Here is a 21,025-nt window from a genome sequence, read left to right on the forward strand (position 1 = left end):
AAGAATAATGCTAGTTGTTTAGATGGCAGATTGCTTTTCTATGGCTATTAGTTACAGCTGTGTAATTACATATATGCAGAAGAAAAATGAAGTTGTTTTAAAACAAGTCCTCCTCTGTGAGCAGAATTAATTGATATTAACAATCCTAACTATATGCCCAAGTACACACACAATATTTTACTAACAGGTTTTTTGGGTCAGTCTTCTATTACTGAATTGTAATTTCAGAGCAAATTTGCCTGGAGGTAAGTAATAAATCTGTGTTGCAGTCTTCTTGGGCATTAGAGGAAAAGTGGGTATTTATAGAAAGAGAAAGCACAAAAGTTTGTGATTTATTCCTCAGGGTTCCTGAGATGCATCACCATTTAAACCACGATCTACCACATAATAAAGTACACTCAAATACATGCTTAAATTTTCTGCTAAATACTGTTGTAAGCTGAAGGTGGCAGGATCAGACAGTCATTACGGGGCCATCCTAGATTTTGCATTGCAGTCAATATTCTACATGGATGGATGTTTCTGGAAGCTGGGGGCGATGATCCTGCTCATTTTGAAGCTAGTGGGGAATTTGCCTTTGTATTGGGCAGATGGGGTAGGGAGTTTTAACCTGCACCAGCAGAGGACCATCATCCAAGACACAAGTACTGCCTACCAGCTTGGAAGAGGCTTCTGGAAGTCTGTGCCATGTGGGATCCTTCCTGCATTTGCTGAGCTGAGCCCTCCCTGGAGCCTCAGTCCCATGAACCCCGTCCACAGCATGGCACCCCAAGCCCACAGCAGGGCTTTTGGGTGGGTAGACCAGTGTTACCTGCTTTGGGTGACAGTGGGAAATCAGGACTAGCGGTCTACACTGCTCTCAGTGCCAAGACTTCTTTAAGAGCCCCAGAAGATGTTGGAAATGCCTCTTTCATACCTTGATTGGCATTCAGAGGTAGTCCCATCTGACCCCAAAATCATGCTCCTTCTATGGAAAGGTGCCCTGCTGTGTGCTGTGCACCTGTACTCCCTGATTGAGTGGGATTCAGCTGGGCCCTGCAGAGCCAAGGAGGTCTTAGCCAGATGCAATAACTGCAGGTAGCTGCTTTAGAAATATACTCTGATATCAGCCCAAGGTTTAAACTCAAAATTGCCTTTATATTGGCCATTTTCCCCCATTAACTTCTGTTGATTCTTTTGCTCATTTGGTTTATGTCACCATTGGAATGATGAGCTGTAGTGACCCTTGGAGCTGTTATAGTTGGTGTAATTAAATATGTCAATTAAGCAACTTCAAAAAACAATCATTTAGCCTTCAACATCTTTGTAGATGTTATGATTTGTCATGCTTTTGCAGTTTTCAGGAAAATATATTAATGTATATCCATCTGAGGTACGTATCCAGTGCTTTTCTTGCAAGTTTTACAGAGCTGGGTGATAGTAGCACTTAGGATCACCTGGGATCATTTGGAGCCATTACTTGAACTGCTGTCCTAGTACCCATTAAAAAAAAAAAAAAAAAAAAAAAAAAAAAAGAAAGAACTGAATTGAGAAGGTATTTGAGAATTCTGAGAGAAAATGGCAAGAAACCGGTCAGGAAGCAAATGTTTACCTACAGCTTCAACAATGACTTCATTGTATGAGTGGTTTTCTCCTCAGCTTTGTAGTACTCTCAAATGTGTGTATGTAATATAAATTTTAAAAAAATTAAAAAGGCATAATTTTAGTTATCCAAGCTCCTTGAAATATGTTCCAGAACCTGTCAAGCCTTAGTGGAATTAGTTTAGGTATAATACATGTGCAGAAGAAATGTGAGGAGGGCCTTGTCTGTATGGTACCTACAGTGTCTGCACATAATTTTGAACACTGGTCAAGTGAAAGAGAAAAAAGAAAACAGGAATTTTAAAGATGTTACAGGGCTCTTCCGTACTTGCAGCTCTAAAAAGGTATATGTGTATATATATATGTGATTCTTATAGTTTAATTGCTGATGGACAGCACTATTGCATCTCAAATTTCAGCCTGGAGCCAAATTTTATAATTTGAGTTATAAACCCTTAAAATAAGGGTTTATGTTTATGATGGAATTGCTGACAGATGCGTATGTATAGTAGGACTAGCAGGCATTGGTGTAATTATGCCATTGTATCCTATCATTAAAGATTTCAATTGAAAGAGGTTTATAAATTGCTCTTCCACTTAGATAAACCACCCTACATTAAGGCATCAACAATATGGTGCAGAATTAAATTAAAATCTCATAAAATGAAATATGTTCTGTATTAGCTGTTTGACACTTAATTTGCCTCTGAATGAATAGAGGAAATCACAAATTAACCTGCCTTTGTTTTTCCAGCCATGGCTTATTACATGTTAGAACAACTGCAATTACAGCCCAATAATAACCCCCAACCCTTATGAATATGTACTGAAATGTGTCACTTTGTGTTACCAAAACCTGTTAGGACTGTGTAGTTATCTTGGAATTTCTACAGTACATCTCTGGTTTATACTTCAGGAAGATGTATGAAACTTGAGTTGTTCTTCAGCAGCAATGGATGAATGGCAGAATTGAGGCTGGGGCTTGTGTTCTCCTTTTATTATTGTGTTTTCTTTTTATTATTGTGTTTTCTCAAATTCAGTTTAAAAAATCCAGTAAACTAATTCAGTTTTGCTGCTTTACATTGAACTAGGAGGTTAAATTATGTGATAAACACCATATGATTAAAACAAACCAAAGGAAGCCTGTCTTTAGTAATCGCATTCCCTGCTTTGTTTTTCTTTGTGTTTTTGTTCAGCTTTTTCCTAATTTCCAAAACTGATTTCTAAAGTATGGTATTAAAGGAGGAGCTGACGCTTATTTCTGTTTTGGTCCTTGTCATCTGCTAGGTCATCCATTAGAGTGTGATGGCTTCTCTGGCTGGTGTGCAGTGATTCAAAATCATGCCACTAATGAGGGTGTTTATTTGAAATTAATACCATGAGCATGCTATTCTTCTTCAAGATCCAAATCACAGATTTATTATTGGCTAACTCTTCCAGTTGCTTGATGTCTTTGTTTGTAATGAGAGTTATTAGCAGTGAACAGAAGAAGAAGGATGTCTTGTCTATTGTTATGACAGTGCAAGTGTAAATAACTTCATAGTCCCACAAAATGTGTCTTAGCTGGGATGAGAGTTTTTATTTGTTAATTTTAAAACAATCTCCAAAGGCAGAGGCAAAATTCTGCTGATGGATTTAAATTCAGCGATTTAGGAAACTGTGGTTCTTGGCCATTCATGCATTCCCACGCTTCAACCAAGTTGCATCAGTAGGTTTTTCCCAGTATGCTTCATTTCAAGGTTGAGTTGGACAGCCTTTGAAGGTGACCTATCCTGACCACCTGTTACTGTGGCTTTGGAGGGAACGCACTCCTGCAGAGATGAGGCAGGGGATAACAGTGACAATATCAGGAATGGCTCTGGAGCAGTGGCTTGTACATCTTGGAGTGGTAAATGCATGTGTTGCAGGAGGCTATAGGAAAGCTAAAGTTTCAGGGCCGAATGCATTACAAGATGCAACATGCATGTTCGAAAATATTCATCCATTTAGCCTCCATCTCTTTCTGCCGTCCCTTTTTGCCTTAGCTCTGGATTACACATGAGGAAGAGTGAGCAGGTAAATCTAAGGGAAGGTGATACGCATATGCCTACAGTCCGGGGAGAATGCCTTTGCCAAGAGGAAGTTGCATGGTGCAGCTGGTGTATTTTAGCTTCCTAGGATCAGCAATATTCCAAGCTCCCTTTTTGTTTTCCTAACTGCTGATTGAGACTAGCAAGTTTGGCGCTCTTACACCCTGAAATGATGCATGTGCAGAGAACTGTGCATGTGCCTAACATGAATGCCTTGAACAGATATTTTGAACTTTCTCAATGCTCTGGTACTAAGCCAAAGCATGTGTTTTGCTTGCAGTCAGCTCCAAGTTGATAAAAAGGGAGTCTGATTCTTAAATATGTTATTTCATACATAGTTTATACACACATCAGTTACACAAGGGTGGAAAGAAAAGTGAGGCCCAGACACTCATCTTTCATCATCATCTGATTTTGGACCATGCAGCAAAATAGGGGATGCCCAAATATGAGAAGATTAAAGCATATCCTTGATTGTGAGAGAAACTGCTAGTCACACATTTGATAGGATGCTTATTTTTTCCCACCCTTGTCACTGACATTATGATTTTTCTTTTAATTTTCATTTCTAAGCTCTAATTTATTTTTTGGAATCTGAGTGTTTAAACCTCTTAAATCTTTTACCTGCTGCTTTACCTCAGTGTACCTCTAAGCTGTAGACTTGGCAAGGAGTTTGTCAGCTTGTCAGAGCATTCATTGATCCTTTCACAGTGGGAAGGAGAGCCGCACCCAGCATGAAAAACATCACTCATTGAATTGGCTTTAATTACTTTAAGACTTGGAATGGGTTTTATGGTTTAGCCAGGAGCCATCAAAGAAGAAAGACTGGGAAGCTCTTGGGGCATGAAAAGATGACTGTAGTTACAGCTTCCCAGAATCATCCGTGAAAGTATTTTCTTTAAACAGGAAGAAATCTTGTATTAAATGTGAAACACCCCAAGAAACCTGTCTCTGGAAGTGAAGTGCAGTGTGCAGAATAAGCAGCTGCTCATAGCCTGGATTTTTATAGCAGGTCTCTGAGAAGGAATCAGCATGGTCTGGTGACTTATTAAGGTTATACACAATTTGTTATGTGCCACAGATATGCGTGTTGTAGGCTCTGCAGGCAGAGCCTGCAGAGGTGTATCCCTCTTTCCTTAGTGATTATTCAGGGAAGTAAAATGCCAGGGCCAGATGCCCACACGTAAACTTCAGCAGATAGTTTTCTTTCAGTGCCAGACCTTTTACAAAGCTTGGGAATAGGAAGCTTCTGTCTAGGCTAAAACTGTGTTGTCTTAGTCAGTGTATAGTTTTGCATCATTTAAAATACTGAATCAGTGTTTTGTTCAGCTGCTCATTCTTATGTAGTGGTATTTTACCTTAAGATTTGCAGATTCTCATAAATTCTCCTTTGTTAGCTTTGTAGTGCTTGCAGAATAGCTTCAGAAACAGAGCGTTTTTAAAAACTATCTGAAAGTGCAAAAAGTTTGGAAAGCAAATTAGTAGTGGCATATATTGAATTGCAGAAAAAAAGGATAAATGTTTCTCTTAAATTTTTGATTCTGAGCTACCTTTTAAAGGAAAAAAAGTAGGTTAAAATGTGGATAAAAATAATTAAGTATTTTTGATGTAGCTGTTTTACATAAGTTGTTACATTCATTTGTTTAGGTAAACTGCAGTCTGAAGTTACTGCACAGTCAATTCTACTCTTCTGTATTTCTCACTGATTTGCTCTCTCTCACCTAGGAAAAATCAGTATTTAGGAAAAAAGATCTTACTTAATTTCTGCTGAAAAATAAATTGTAGATCAAATAAGGATTCACTGCTAAAATCCATCCCCATTTTGAGCCAGCACATTTACATGAATGTCAACAGAATTGCCTCTAAGCACACCAGATTACATTTGTTTCACAGCATTCAACTGTTTCTGTGGTGGATAATACTTTGTGACATAATCATTTTCTCTGGAGTAGCTAATTGTAATGCCAAGGAACTACAGATTTATAAAGGAGAAACAATAGCATCAGATAAATATTGCGTTAACAGAGGCTCTTTGTTCTTTTTATACAGCCAGCTTGATTTTGGGCTGTCTGGGGGAAGTTGCAGCAATTGAAATTAGAGGAAAATTTTGGTGAGATTTTTAATGTAGAAGGAAGAGCTTGTAAAATGCAATGGTTTGTTTTGTTGAAAATCCCTAGTAGAAAGTTTCCCCAAAACTTTGGTTCATGTTTTTTTTTTTTTTTTTTTTCAATGTTGAGACAAGCACTCGAGTGGCAGCAGCCCCCAGCCCTAATGAGCAAGACGTGCCTCCAGTGGCTGGCAGCTGGCTGGCCACCTCTCTTCACCATTCTGCAGTACAACAGTGCACAGGGCATCCTGCCGGTGTGACACAGGAGGAAAAACTGGGAAAAACCCTCGGGAACACTCCCCCGATGGTCTAAAGGGGATCGGTTGCCTCTTCCCCACTTGATACATAGAGAGGCACAGGTTTGTCTGGTGGAGCCGAGTTCAGCAAAAGGGATTCTTTAGGAGGTTTTTATGAATTATGCTGTTGCAGAGGAGCAGTTCCAAGGCTTATCGGCAGTGAGGTGTCTATCAGCACTGCCACTTCGCTGATTTACCCCGTCTGGGCAGTTAACAGTCCTTAGATGAATTCTTGGCTGCCAGTGAAAAGTGATTCCCTAAGGCGGGCTTTCAAACCAGCGTGAATTAAAGGATGATGGAAGCAAAAAGAATGGCCAGCAAAGTTATGCCTCAGGTCACTGTTCTATGTAACATTTTTCTGTAAACTGAGGAATAACTAGACATGATTTCAAGTTGTTTGGGTGCTTGCTGTGTGCAAATTTGTGTGTGTGTGTGTGTGTGTGTGTGTGTGTGTGTTTGCATGCATCCTCTTTACATAATAGGGTGAATATCTTTGCTTACATTTGTCATGGACTGAGAATTTTAGATCTCTGTAGTTAAAACTAATGCAAGGAGCTACTCAGAGCCTGAGAAAGATGGAAAATTAGAGGGAAAATGTTAACAAAATGCATAGAAAAAAATGTTCAGTGGCAAAACCTTTGAGAACATGTAGATCATTACCTTAATTTAACATTTAAACAAAAATGTATAGAGTAGCTACAATGCTTGAGTTCTGCTGCTTGAAATTTTTATTATCTCATTCTGTTATCAGCTGCAAAGAATGCAAGCTCTAAATATAGTGCACATTCAAAGGCTCTGAGCCTGTGGTTTCTTGGACAAAATTCCTGTGTTCTTTGTGCTGTAGTCAGCAGTATTAGTTGAGTGAGCAGATATTGACTGTGGTATTCACGTGCAGTGAACCAGAAGCAAGCCAACTCTATAGAGGCTGCTGTCAAACTTGTTGCAGTAGCCTGTGAGGCACTGGACTGTGACAGACTCCTTTTTTTTCATCACAATTCTTCCACTCATGTTAAATCTTGCTTCAAAGAGAGCTGAAATGTTACAGTCTTAGTGGGGATTTTTTTTTCTTTTTTTAAAGTGTACCTGTGAGATTCCTGTGTTGTGAATTGGACGTACCCTAAACTTAGAGTAGGTATAAACTCCAAGAAATGTGAGTGATGAGTAGCATGTGTTTTGGAACACAGAGCGTCTTCATCACACTCTCACACTATCTTTCCCTGACTTAGACTCCATCCTCCCCCAACAAAGACATCAAATCCTAGAATCTTGGAGTATGGATTGAATGTAGTTGGCACTTTTTCTTTCCCAAAGGATGAAAAACCAGAAATTAAATTAACACCTTGGTTTTGGCACCACCTACTCATCCTACTATATTTTTTACCTCTGTGTGTGTGTGTGTGTGTGTAAGTCTATATTTGTTTACATATCTGTAAGAAAACATTGGCTGTTGAAGCTGTGCTTCTGAGGTGTAGGAGACTAACTAGCTGTCCCTTGCATATTCTGTGTTGTGTGATGCTAGGAAAAAACCCCAATGATACCTTAATTTCACTTAAAGTGTTGTGTTTTGTGTTCAGTGGGTTTCTCATCACTGCACCTCAGGCCAGGCTGAGCTATCATTGATGACTGATGTTATTGATTAATAGAGGAAACAATTTAAGGAAAAATGTTATTTTGTTTGATTTTTACTTTTAGGATGCATGACCAAGAAATGGCTTGGGACTTTATTTCAGAGTAATGTTTACATTGAAGTTGGACCCTCTGAAGTTGCCACTGAAGAGCAGGTGGTTAATCTCTTCCAGCACCGAATGTGTAGGTCTGAATTTATAATAGATTACAACTGCATTTGTGGTCAGCTTTATAGGTGCATTGGCAATTTTCTGGAGGCTCTGCAGAGGTTAGACACAGAGGCAAACGTCCTGCAGCCCATGAATCAGGAGTACAAAGCTCCTGAAGGAATGAACGAACCTATCATCTTCCTGAAAGCATTATTTATGAGGTGTTGTGACCATTGGTGTTAGGGATCAACAGAAAATTAGGGAGTATTTCACATAAGGGAGAATTTCTAAACATATCAGATTTAAGTGGCTATCTCTTTAAAGATACACATCTTTCTGTCCTGTATCTCCTGTTGAAATTCAGCCTAGATTTATCATGCCTTTTCCACTGGCCCGTGGAAGAAAAGATTGATAGTCTAGTCCGGTTTATAGAGGCCACCAACGCAAATAGCCCCATTTAACAACACTGTAGACAGATTTGGCAGAGAGATCAGTAGCTGAATGACCAGGGGCAATCAGGTGTTCTCTGCTTTACCCTGGAAGATCACTATCAGCATATATCATCAAGACAATACCAAGAAAGCTTGTGTAGCCTGCCTCTGTCTTCGTTTGCCTTGCTTGTTCCTTGGACATAAGGCTTCCATCCTGACACCTTTTTTGGGAACTGTGTTTCTACTCCTTTGATTAGATTGAATTGTAGAAATGCTGACGGAGCAAACGTGTGGCTTCTGCAGGTGTGTTCCAAGCTGGCCAGATTGTTCCCCTTAGGGTTTTCATTTACACACCCAGCTACCTACTCTGTTTAGAGAACTAATAATGCTTCCAGCATATAGATAATGCATTTATATCGCAGATTTCAAAACTGAATTTACTACTTCTCAGAAAAAGTATGCATCCAGAATATTAATTTCCTTTATGCTTGTTGTTCAAAGTTACAGCTTTGCCTGGGAAATGTTTTTTAACTCCAGTTTTTCACACAAATAGAACAAGAATAGCAGTGCAAGGAATTTCTCTCTTACTTCTTTTGATGGCTATAGTTTTCCAGCCATTACATATTTACCATTTGTTAGGACTAACTTGTATTCTGGACTGTGTAGCAGCAAAATGTCTTTTAGTGCTTGCAAGTTGAAAAAGATGGCCTGACAGAGATGAGACTTCTCAGTCTGGCATGAGAACTGAGTGTTTTCCTGATCTTCTCTGATTGCACCTCAGCCAGCTCCCATACCTGGACCTTTGTTACTGGCAGAGAAAATACAAGAAGGGGCTGTTAGCAGAATATCTTTCTTCCCCCCTTTTACCTTAGGAGAATTCACCTTTGATGTAAGTGGTGCTTCATATACCTGTGAATCCTCCTGCTCTCGTGACTGTTGGTGCTGATCTGTGATTTGCACACCTGCTGTTTGAGGATGGGAGAAGCTTGGAAGTCATGTTTTCATAAGGTCACCCCTTGACTCCAGTCCTGGGTACAACATAAGTATGTACTGTACAGCTGATATTGTCACTCAGGTGCACTCTCAAAATGGCTTTTCTTTCCCACATCATATATTTGTCTAGGGGAAGCGGGGGAAGATGCGTATCAGAAAATATAATCCGTGTGTTTTAGATATAAATGTATACATGTAGAATTTTATTCAGGAGTTTCTGTAGATTTGTATAATATATTTTTTTTTCTGGCTGCATGTAGTTTTAGATGAGAAATTCTAGCTGATACTCTATTCAGTAACAGTCCCTAATCCCTGTGAATATCAATTTTGGGCTGTCTGTTGATGATAGTACAGAGGTTTGAAGCAAATCCATCCATACCTCAACAGAAATGATTAATGCTGAACCTCCATATCACTGTTTTGTCAGGACTGTAGTCCTGTAAAGTTAGAATTTTAGTCAAATGTTCCCTTCACAACCAAATATGTGTAGCAAGTGCAATAGGAGAAATACTCAGTTCCTGAATTTCTCTTTTGTTATTGCCAACTTGGTTTTGCTTTAAACAGTGAAGTTATTATTTTATTATATAAAAAAATTAAGGAAAATATTTCTTTCTTCCCCAAATCCCAGTTTAGTAATATTGTGAATGTGTCTTACAGTAGACACTGGAAATGAAAGGATTTTTTTTGGTTTGGTTTTGAATTTGGGAAAAGAGTGTTTTTGAGCATCACCGAACCAATGTTGAGGACAGTGTTCACTTGAGGTAATGTGAGAAACTTTTCAGGTGCTTTTCCAGAAGAAGGAACACCTGCCTTAATGGGTGGAAGGAGTTAAGGGAAGAAGAGAAGCTAAAATTTGTTGGAACAATAGTGAGCATAGCATTCTTGAGTTTGAGGTAGGGAGGGTTTAGACAAATAATAAGTGAATGAATGAGATTATGAGAAAGGCTCCAAAGTACTAAAAGTGATAAAGGCTTTATTCTCTAAAAACAAAAAATGCGCTAAATTATGAAGTAATAACACATTAATTAAAAACACTGTTTTTCAAGAGAACAAAGTGTTTGTGACATTCATATATCAGTTGTTTTCAAAATTTAATTTTACTGTCATGGGTTATACCCATCATGAGAAAAACTGCCCATGAATTGCACATGAGTTTTTTTGAGATATAGGACAAGCCTCAAGCTCTTCCTTCTGGTCAGATAATCCCCCTGGTGGATGCAGTAATCTGGTTCTCATGCTGTGGGAGTGGATCCTGATTAGCAATGCTGTTTTTTCACAGAGAGTATTGCTGCACACAGGCAGGAGCACTCTTTGCATGCAGATTGCATCCTCTTCTCATCTGTGAATGGTAGAGAGAGAAATGAGGAGTAGTTATAGAAACCATTTCTACTCTCTTAGCTTTGTACCATTAGTTGTTTTTCTTCTTCTCCCAGTCATGCCTGCGTGTATGTATGTATACTTTCTCTGTCCTGCCAAGGTTATCTTTAAAGATCTCCAGGCATTTTCTGAGTGTTTTTGAACTAGTTCACTATTTACCAGTATATTGCTTTTATAGAGGTCGTCTTTGATGAATTTTTTGTCATATGCACCCACTGAAGTTTCAGTGTACCCAAGCATTAGAAAAGCCACTATTTGAGTGTCTTTGTTTTCTTTGTTGAGCTGTTTATTTTGCTTTCTTCCCACACAGTTCCCTGGCCTCGCTCTGACAACTGCTTTTCTGCATGAATTACATTCCTCGGGGCCGCAAGTCTCCTAATTCTTCCAGTCGATTTGATTCCTGCCTGTGTGATTAGTCCTCTGCTCCAACACAGTTGGTCTTTGCCAAGCAGGCTGCTTGCTAAGTGCCTTTAACATGAAGACCTAACTACATTTTTTAACCTCATTAGTGTGTAGGGCACTGCTTCATTCTGGCTTAATAACATGGCCACTATTGAATCATCACTTGCTCTAAAATAGGTTACAAAAAGGTTACCTAAGTTGTCTGTTTTTCTTTTTGTATGACTGTGCTTTTGCTGGGTAAGTTTCTTTCAGCTCATGTCTATTGTTTACTATGTAAGTTGATTTTTTGAAAGGAGATACGCAGATTGTACTGATGTAGATTTATGATATTAAGAAATTTTATATTTGTATGTTCAAAAAGAAACTCAGCACCTATTTGGAAATAGCAAAACTAAATTATAAAACCAGTAAGAAAACGTGGGTTTGGAAGAAAATGGGAAGAAGGCTTGGGGGAAAAATTTGCCACTTGTTTCAGCTTTAGAATTTTAAAGATTTCATCCTCACCAGTTTAAACACAGGCTTTTTACTGTAATGCTGGATTTACAGCAATGCAGCCACAGTTTGCATGGCTTCACTTTGTCTTGTGGGTTCAATTTTTAGCTGAATGTATTGCCACTAAAATTTATTTCAGTGACAGCTGTGTATAAACTTGAAAGGAAAAGACATTCCTGGGTTTCCAAGTGTTGTAAAGGCAGCAGAAAAGTTTCCTAAGAAGATGGTTTCACTGGGGAGGTGGGGGAAGAAAGGAGGCAGTGGGTCACATGCCACTTGTGATGGTGCATTTGTGCAGTTGCATAGCACAGCCACTCAGAGGGTGAGACTTCATGATTAATGGTGTTTATTCTTGACAGAAGCCTCCTTTATTTATCTGCAATACAGTTTAGTGATTTTATCAGTCACCTGAATGAAAAATATTCAGTCATACCAATATTGCAGTGTAAATTGAGTAGAGTCACTTTTTATTATATCTTTCAGCCTTATCATCTGCACAGTAATTTTCTAGCAGGGGTTTGATATAGAAAGGCTGGATTTAGCTGTACTTGACACAAAGCCTCTTCAATTTCCTCTAAAAGTTTAGGCTACTCTTAGAAATGTGTATAAATATATATATATATATAAATATATATTAAAAAATATATAACCCTCTTATCCAAGCAATTTCAGTATTTGAAAGAATAAAGATAAAATGTGCAAACCTGGATGTAAGAAATGTTGTTCATATGAAAACATCTAATAGCTCTGAAGCCACTGATGAAATGCTCTTTAGTGTTTAAGCTTGTGGCTTAGTACAGTTCTTTTTGCATGGCTACGTAGTCTGACTTTCTTCTAATCAATCATCATCCAACTCCAATCAGCATACAGGCAGAGCCTATCGTTCATCCTTGGTGTAATTTCAGAGTTGAGGACTATAATGGCCACATACAGCACATTAGTCACTGCGATAACAGCTAGTGGCACTCCTGAGGAAGGGGGAGGATGGGGAGGAAGGGGAATAAAATTCTTCTCATTCTCACAGTGCATTACTGAAATAGGAGCAAATGTTAAACAAATGTTTATTCAATTAGCTGACTTAACAGCATTAAGTGTGAGAAAGCTTCTGACACTCCTTTGACCCACTTTTTCTGAGAGAGGAGAGGAGCAGCAAGGGAGGCAAGAAAGGGGTACATTAATGCAGTCCAGATTTATATATGTCTACATACTGATATGATGGTGTCTCTGGTTAAAGACTGGAAGGGATGTCAGGCTCTGCCTGTAGCCTAGAGGAAGCTAAAATTTGAATAGCAAATGGGACCACCTTTAGAGCATCAGAAGAGAATTGCAGAACAGGAAGTTTGCTGTAGGAATGCAGTTGACAGTTTCACTGCCCACTCTGTTATTACTAACAACAGATAATGAGTTGGCTGCAGAGCTTTTAGATTTTCCTGATGCACTTTGTGGTACAGCATCGTTTGAAGGGGAAGTAGTGTATGGAGGTCCATGGCAATTTTATTCAAATAACACTTTCTTGTCCTGTGTATCTGTTTTATGTTCATGATGATGATTTCTGCATCAAATGCAACATTGCAAAATTATCCTCCGTCTATTAATGTGCAAGTCAGTACATTACATTTAAAAGTCTGTAAACTTGGAACCAGCTGAAGACAGGAGAGGAAAAATTTACCAGCATTGAGGTTGGGCTGTCCTATGAAGGTATAAAGTCTTACTTTTTTATTTATGGTATTTATGCAAGCTGAGCAAAGTATGGTAGTGCCTGGATAAGGCTCTAGCAGAAGCAAGAGATGGAAATCACATGTTAGCATTACTTTTATTTACTGTTAACATTACTGCAGTGTCCAACAGCTCTGTGCAGGATGGGAGCTCTGCTGAATGTTGTGCAAATATGAGGAGCTCTGCCAGGAAGAGCTCGCAGTCTCTGGCAAATGAACTCTGGTGAGTCATCTCTGATGGCCTCAGGGTTTACCAGCCCCAGCTGTTTCTTCACCCTGGGGATTATCCGTTTTTCCTCAGCAGGGTTGTGTGCCTTTGCCCCATTTACAGTCTCACAGCTTTGCTCTGGCTTCCTGAAACAGAGCAATGAAGTGGCCAGAGGAAGAGATGTTGTACCCTGGAGGGGCACCAAGCTGGGTGCTCAGAGGCTTACACAGCTGCCAGATAATTTGCCAGATAACTTCTGGTAGAAGCCTAGATTGGGCAAGTGGCATGTGCAGGGAGTAGTTATTGTTGGTTACTTTTCTGTATGTTTGCCTCCTTCGTACAAGCAAAGAAATTGCCAGGTAAATGCATATAGTCCTCTCCCAGTCACTGACTTCTTTGCAGCATCCTGAGAAGGATTTGGAGAAAGAGGAGGAAAGCTGGGATGCTCTGTATTGCAAAGGCCAAGTGGACAGTGTTTCAGAGCAGTGCCTGGAGGCAGCAGCAGTGATGGGTGGATGGAAGGAAGAGGAAAAGGAGAGGCCAGGTGCGTGTGAGGAAGAGAACAAGAAGACTGGACTTGACGTGAGGAATACTGGGAGCCAGTAGATAGTTTGATTTACATTTTTCATATTGAAGGAAATTAAACAGTCAAAACTGTGTCAGCATACACATTTAAAGAATGCATGTCAAGACTCCCAAGTCAAGACTGTATCATCTGAAGCAGCAGTTGCTTGCTCTAGTCACTACATGTGGTATCATGGACTGAATGTCACCAGTGTTACAGCTGACCTTATGTAAACAGCATTCTGTTAAATAACAGAATGAATATTCATTGTTTTTCGTAGCATAAACTATTTTTGAGGAAATCCACAAGCTGATAGTTATTTATGAAGTCCTATAAGTAGCAGTCTATGCAAAAAAAACTGGGTCTATGTTCAGGCAGCCCATCAGTTGAAAAATAGGAATACACTCACTGACTAAGGATTTTCTGCTTGATTAATGTAGTCAATTTTTAACTGTAACTACATAATGTTAACACTTCCCAAAGAAGGAAAGGGAACTAGAGAAATATTCTTTTGCTGTCGGTCAATGCCTAATTGTCGTGCAGATTTCCTGGACCATGAACATCTCTTGTACAGTCATTTGTGTCCCCCTTTTTTTTATTCCCTGCAATGATGCCTTTTAACTTTATGTGGGAGAAACTTTTTATTCTAACTCACTGTGAGGTTATTTGTATATTTTAGGAATTTGCATACCAGAAGGGCACACATTTGTAAGGCATTGTCCTTTCCTCAGTGATATGTCCTATTCATAACATAGGATCTCTTGATATGACTTTCCCACTGTGGATACTGAACATTTTCCAACTGCTTTACTACAGTTTTAAAGATGGGGAAAGAGTGGATCAGGAAGACAACAAACTTGTGCAAGGTGGACAGCAGATAAATAATGGAAACCAAACCAGAGCCTGGCTACGTTAAACCCTGATCTAGCTTCTATACGAACTACGTAGGCATGGACCCACTCATGATTTATTTGAACATGTATCTACTGAATGAAAGTTTGCTACCAAATCAGATTCTGTGACCTACTTCCCTATGTTGACTACAGTTCAGTGTAAATTTAGGAGGAAAATAAGTAAATAGTCACTAGATGTTGAAACATGGAAAATTATACACAAAATCAAGAGGATTTTTTGTTTCAGGACTTAAAATACATGCTCATGTTCTCCTTTTTCTTCACTTCCACCATTAAGAAAATATAGTTAACAATGCTTACTCTTTTGCAGCACTTGAGCTGTTTTATATGAAGTGTGCTCTGACATTTCCATATATTCAAATAATTCTTTAAATGTTCATGATTACTTGCTTAGTTTTCCTAAGTCCAAGAATGTGATATAGCAGCTTTGAGGTAGTGAATCATTCTAGGGGAATGGAGTGCCTGTTTGAAGCTGGAATTTCTGAAAAAAAACAGTATTAAAAGTTATATTATTTGTTTCCCATAGTATGTATTTATAGGTTTGATTGTTTACCAATTCAGTGAGAAGTAAAAAGACAAAAGGCCTGTGGGTTGCATGTGAAAAATGCTCCGTGCTGGCCTCAGTCTCCTTACATTGAAATCTCAGAGCTCAATTTTATTAATACAAAAACCTTTTATTAGCCAGCTGTTGGCTGCTGGTGCTGAAAGGTCAGTCTGTACAAGCAACTATGGTGTTAAATAAACAAAGAAATCTAACATGCGAGATATTACCAAAGGAATTGAGCCACACGCTTTAGAATAGGAGTCGCCACATACCAAGAAAGTCCTTGTTTGTTCATCTTCCAGGTTCTACTAGAAATAAGTATTAATGTTTTGTGGGCAGACATCAGATGATTATTGCAGGAATAAAAAAAAGAAAAAGATAAAAGTATCATTGGCAGTTTAATGAATTTAATGTTTTTCAATTTTCCAGGCAGAACTGAATTAAACAGGTATCAGAGAAACAGTGTGGATATCATTGGTATGAGAGTTATGCCATCAATGCTTGCTCTAGCATTGAATAACGTACTGCTAAATGATTAAACATCGAGGTTTGAACTTTGACACATTCATAATATAACAAGATGGATGAAAAGGCAATAATAAATTAGGTTGTGTTACAATATTTCATCCCACTTCGTTGACAAGCTTTGTTCTGTGAGATAGATTATTGTTCCATCTGTAACCTCAGCTCAGTGTCATATTTACAATGTTATAGTTAAGGATCACTTGCTGTTTTCAATATAAATGTATTTTTCAACAGATTCATAAAAGAGCCATTTAAAATTTTATCAGGACAAAACTTGGCATTAAGATTTCCAGTCCTGGAATTATAGTTTCCTTTAAAAATCAGAAAGAGCTTAAATCACCTTTTTTTTTTTAAGATAGGTTGTGCTTAGAAGAGGTTTTTGTCCAAGCACAATTTAAAGTTATTTGGAAACCATTTATGGCAGATCTCTAACACCAAACCAACCTCAAACACAGTAGTCCAGATTTTCCTGTGGCACAGGCCTTTGTGGCTGTTCTGAGTGGCTTTACATCTGCTTCCAGAAAACATTGCTATTGAAGAATGCCTGTGACAAGTGGGGACTTGTACTATGCCCCGGGGCCTCCTGTGGTTTTCACACTTGCAAGAGATAGAAGAACAGGGACAATTTTCACTGTATAGATATTTTCACATGTATTAAAACAGTTCAAGCACTCCAAAGCAAGTGAGTACCCTGAGGCCACTACTTGGCAGTAGTTGTCTTGAGTGGCCTCACTGGAGACCTCTACCAAGACCTCATGCATCCAGGAACTGGTTTTTAGCTGAGCTGCCTGACCTGTGTTGTAAGTAGTGCCAGTTTGTGGTCCTGCTCCTGGCTGAGCTCAGGATCTGCACTGCAGGGAGCTGTTCTGGATAGAGCCCTCAGAACCATGGTGTAACTTGTCTCCTGACCTGTCTTTGTCCCTGTCTCCTTCTGCACTTTACTGGCCCAACCCAGCCCTGGTTTGTCACTTCGCCCTGTCTCAGACTCGTGATTGACTGTGTTAGTAGCATCTGGCTCTGGTCACTCAGATCTGGTGGCATGGAGTGCATTGCCCATGTGTGGCTCCTGGCTTGCTTTTTCTTAGGAAGCAGCTGGCCTTTGCTGCTCCCCAGCACCCTGAACTGGGTCTCTTTTCTTTCCATCCCCCCCTCCTCAATTCCTAACTCAGTTCCATGCATGAATCCACATGAGATAGTTTCATGGACTTCGGGCTGATCCTCTAATCCCATCAGAAGAGCATTGAGAGGGTGGTTGAAAGGACCCACAGTAAGCAAGCTCTGTGTTGGCTTACCTACCCAGGGACTTTCACCTCTAGTCATAGCCAGACAGCAATATGCCACCTCAAGTTAGCTGTTCCATTAGTACCAAAGAAAGGGATAGAATTTGAATTTGTGCAATCCAATTTTTTTTTTTTTTAATTTGTATAACTGACAAATGCTTAAGTACAAAAAACAGCCAAAAGTAGGTGATAGGAGTCTCCGTATCTCAGATTTTTCTGCTGATGGAAAGAATGCGTGATCGTTTCAAGATAATACTAGGTAATGACCTGTGCATGCAGATCATTTTGAAATATGTATAACTTGCTCGTGCTTGCCTCATCGACTCTCAGATTCCCATGATCTTCCTTCACCAGTTAAAAAAGGGCTATATGGGCTGAAAAGGGAATTGCATTTGATTCAGTTTTTGTTGTGGGTAAAGTCCAAACCTGCTGCTAGTCCGTTTTCTTGTACAGAGTCCATCTATTGTAGCTGTAAGCAACAAAACAAAATGACACTGTTTTCATGATTAATAACTGAAATCCTACAGATACCTCACCTGTGGTTCAGCAGTTTCAAAAAACCCCATTTTTTAAAAAAAAAGCAGCTTCACGCATACTGTGATTTGCCTATAACTGATGCTGTTCACAGCTGCTGAACTGGCGTAACTGTGTAAGTTTTTAAGACTGTGCAAACCACCTCTGCAACAATTCATCAAAGAAGTGTCATGACTAATAGCAAAAAATACACCTGTTTGCCCTTACACTGATGTCCCTGCCTCTGCACATGTGTGCCATTCACGAACTGAGTAGTTGAGATTCTCCAGAGCATCAGAGCTGGGACAGGAGGACAACTGGCAGGCTGGGTATGGGTCGGGAGTGGGAAGTCCTGTGTTAGATATGGAAGCTGTGTGGCTCATGATATTTCAGCACCTTAGCAGTGAACAGGAAGGCCTTCTAGACAGGAAGGAGGAGTTGCCTTCACAGCTAGCCCTGTTCTCTATTCCTTCTCATTTACGTCAGGGTTGTAGATATAATCGAGGTTACTGAGAAAATAATAAAATCATCCTAATGTGCCTAAGGTTAAAAATTAGTGGTGAAACACAGCCACAGGATCTTTTTTACCCACAAGCCTGGAGATCTTCAACTATGTCTTGAAACTGTGATCAGCTTTGTATGAAATTTTAATTGAGTTTGCAGTGTCACTAGAAGTAGATGCAGAGGTGCTGATTCAGAAAAGAGCATACATCTGCTTTGCCCCCTCCCTTAAGTGGTCTGAGTATGTTGTATAACAGAAGAACTTCTGCACAGGTCAAGATGCAGGGCAAGTTCTGCCTTCCCCTGGTTTATAGGTGAGGCACAAATTGTATAAAGCAGTATCACTGAAAATCTCCTTGCCTATTCTCATGCTGAAGTCTCATTGCATCCCATGAAGTAGCCTCAGACCCAAGGCAGAACGCCATTCAGCAGGATGCATGGCTAGGTTGTAGGATGCTGGGCTGAAGGGTCCTGAGTTTGAAGGAGGGTCCCCAGCTTCTTTCCCTGCTCATGACATCATGGAGTAAAGGTACCTTCCAATCCAAACCATTCTATTATTCTATACATGTGCAATAAAAATTATGGGGATGGACTACCACCCACATCTGGAGATTTGATTTGTTTGTCACTGAATGATGATCTGCAGAGCCACTCCTGGGTTGTACTTTTTGCTGTTTACAGGACGAAAGTTATTCTTTATTGCAGCATGAGGTACAAAGCAACAGTAAGGGTATTTGGCAGCACCCTTTCTAAAAGCTGCATTTTAGTTGAAGAATGGAGTTAATACTTGTGAAAGATGTTCACAGTGAAGTTTAATCACAGAGGAAAAGGAAGAATATGTGTCGTTTATTGGAATAAATCAGGATGACTCAAATTGTAGGCCTGAGAGCAGATGAAGAATGCATGAGGGAACATGGGTCTGTAGGGAAGGGAGAGTCTGGGAACACAGAGGAGCAAGAGAAGTCGAGACTGAAAGTGAGCACAGAAGTTAGCAGCATGTTAAAATCAGATGCTTGAGAGAAGTTAGGAAACATCAGAGTCCAGAGCTGGGAATTCTTTGTGGAATCTGATGACTCCGTATTTCTGCCTCAGATAATAGTTTATATGCCTGCTGTTGATTGATATTACCCAGGTCAGTGTCCTTTCCCTAGCATCCTAGGAAAACTGAGGAGCTCAGAACAGGAGAGAGAAAAAGAGGCAGGGCTGAGGAGGAGAAGAGTGGCCGAGTCCTGGTGTCCTTGAATGGCTCTTGCTGGATCTGGAGGGAGGAGTTGACAGCCTGGCTCTTAATCTTGCTCCTGCAGCAGCATTTGGCTGTTGGCCAGCTGGAGAGTGAATCACTGAGGCCGATACAGTCTTTCAGCCTTCTTGCATAAGCATTTAAAGTTTTCTGTTCAATATGCACCAGATAAGGCCAGGGCCCCAGCCTGCCTGCATGCTCTTCGTGTTTCTAAATATGAGTTGGGATCACATTTAAAAAGAATCTCTCGGAAAATGACATCCAGACTTAGTTTCTTTGTTACTCTTGTATTAAATTTGCTGTACTACTATATTTTCCTCACTGCCAGGATAGGAAATTCACTCTGTAATGTGATACCCAGCTGTAGTACTTTTGCTTCCCACATAACCATGATTTTTAAAGCTCTTGCCAACCAATCTTGGCCTCATAGGGAATCAGGAGACAATGAATATTTAATGTCCGGTGTGGTTTAATAGTACCAAGGTAAAAGATGCACATCCACTGTAAAACAAAGGTACTTTAAAACCATGCAGACAAAAAGTTCTCTGAGGAAAGAAGATGTCTGGTTTGCGCAGTGGTGGAAAGTGGCTTCTGGTTTCAGGTTCTCAGTGCATTTCAAATATGCAGAAAGCATGATAGTGAGTGACTTAGCTTTATGTGGGTCACTTGCTCGGGTGCCAGAGGAGAGACTGCACTGTTGGTACCTGCTGCTAGCACAAAATGCAGCTCTCTAACAACCTTTGGAGCTAGGAGGTATTTTCATACAGGAAGGCTAAATATGCTTACTTTGCAGAAAGCTTGTTGGAGGGCAAGAAACACAAAAAAGGTCAGATAGGGAAGGGAAAAGAGGGAGAAAAACACATCAGGAGAAATATTTTTCCTCAGATTTTATAAACCCTCACAGATTTAGTGGCAGGGAAGCTGGCGTCACGTTAGGAATTCATGACTTTGATCACTGTCCCACTCATATGCTAGCATGGCAGGGCAGAATTGGCTCCTATGTAAGATTATGTTCTGTTGGTCTTTTAGGTGATGACAACTACTTCCATTGATCATATGTGTATGTTAAAAGGAAAAAAAATACATTTCTTGTTTGATTACTCTTTGTAAACCAGCAGCATCAAAGGAACAGGCTGCCCTCACTACTCTCACAGCTGCTGCCTGTGTCTGTGCTGTATATATGCTAAATTAATTGGAAAAACAGGGACAAAAAGGCATTTAATTCGGGTCAGCCAGTTAGACTAGAGCAAATGCACGACAGGCTTAATCATTGTCTTTTGCCAAAGAGCAGGTTGGCAAGGGCAGGCACTCCAGCCCCTTATGATGAAATTTGAACTTTTTCCAGTGCCTTTGGAGATGGGATGCTGTGAGAGAAAAGTCTCCAAGCAGAGCCCAGACACTGGCGTATCAACAGGGTGGGATGATGGTGAGGGTTATGGCGGGTTATTTGTCTTTTGTCAGCTTTAAGCCTTGGTTCATTGCACATAGCATGGGAGG

General features: G+C 39.8%; 1 protein-coding gene across 1 annotated transcript in view; it reads left to right on the top strand.

Annotated features, from left to right (window-relative positions):
* The window catches only part of GLI3 (GLI family zinc finger 3), a 201,491-nt gene that overhangs the window by 112,474 nt on the left and 67,992 nt on the right, over window positions 1-21,025 (top strand). The gene's annotated exons all lie outside the window — the stretch shown is intronic.

This window comes from Pyrgilauda ruficollis, unplaced genomic scaffold (assembly GCF_017590135.1).
Source record: "Pyrgilauda ruficollis isolate IOZ18807 unplaced genomic scaffold, ASM1759013v1 scaffold2, whole genome shotgun sequence".
Taxonomy (NCBI): Eukaryota; Metazoa; Chordata; class Aves; order Passeriformes; family Passeridae; genus Pyrgilauda; species Pyrgilauda ruficollis.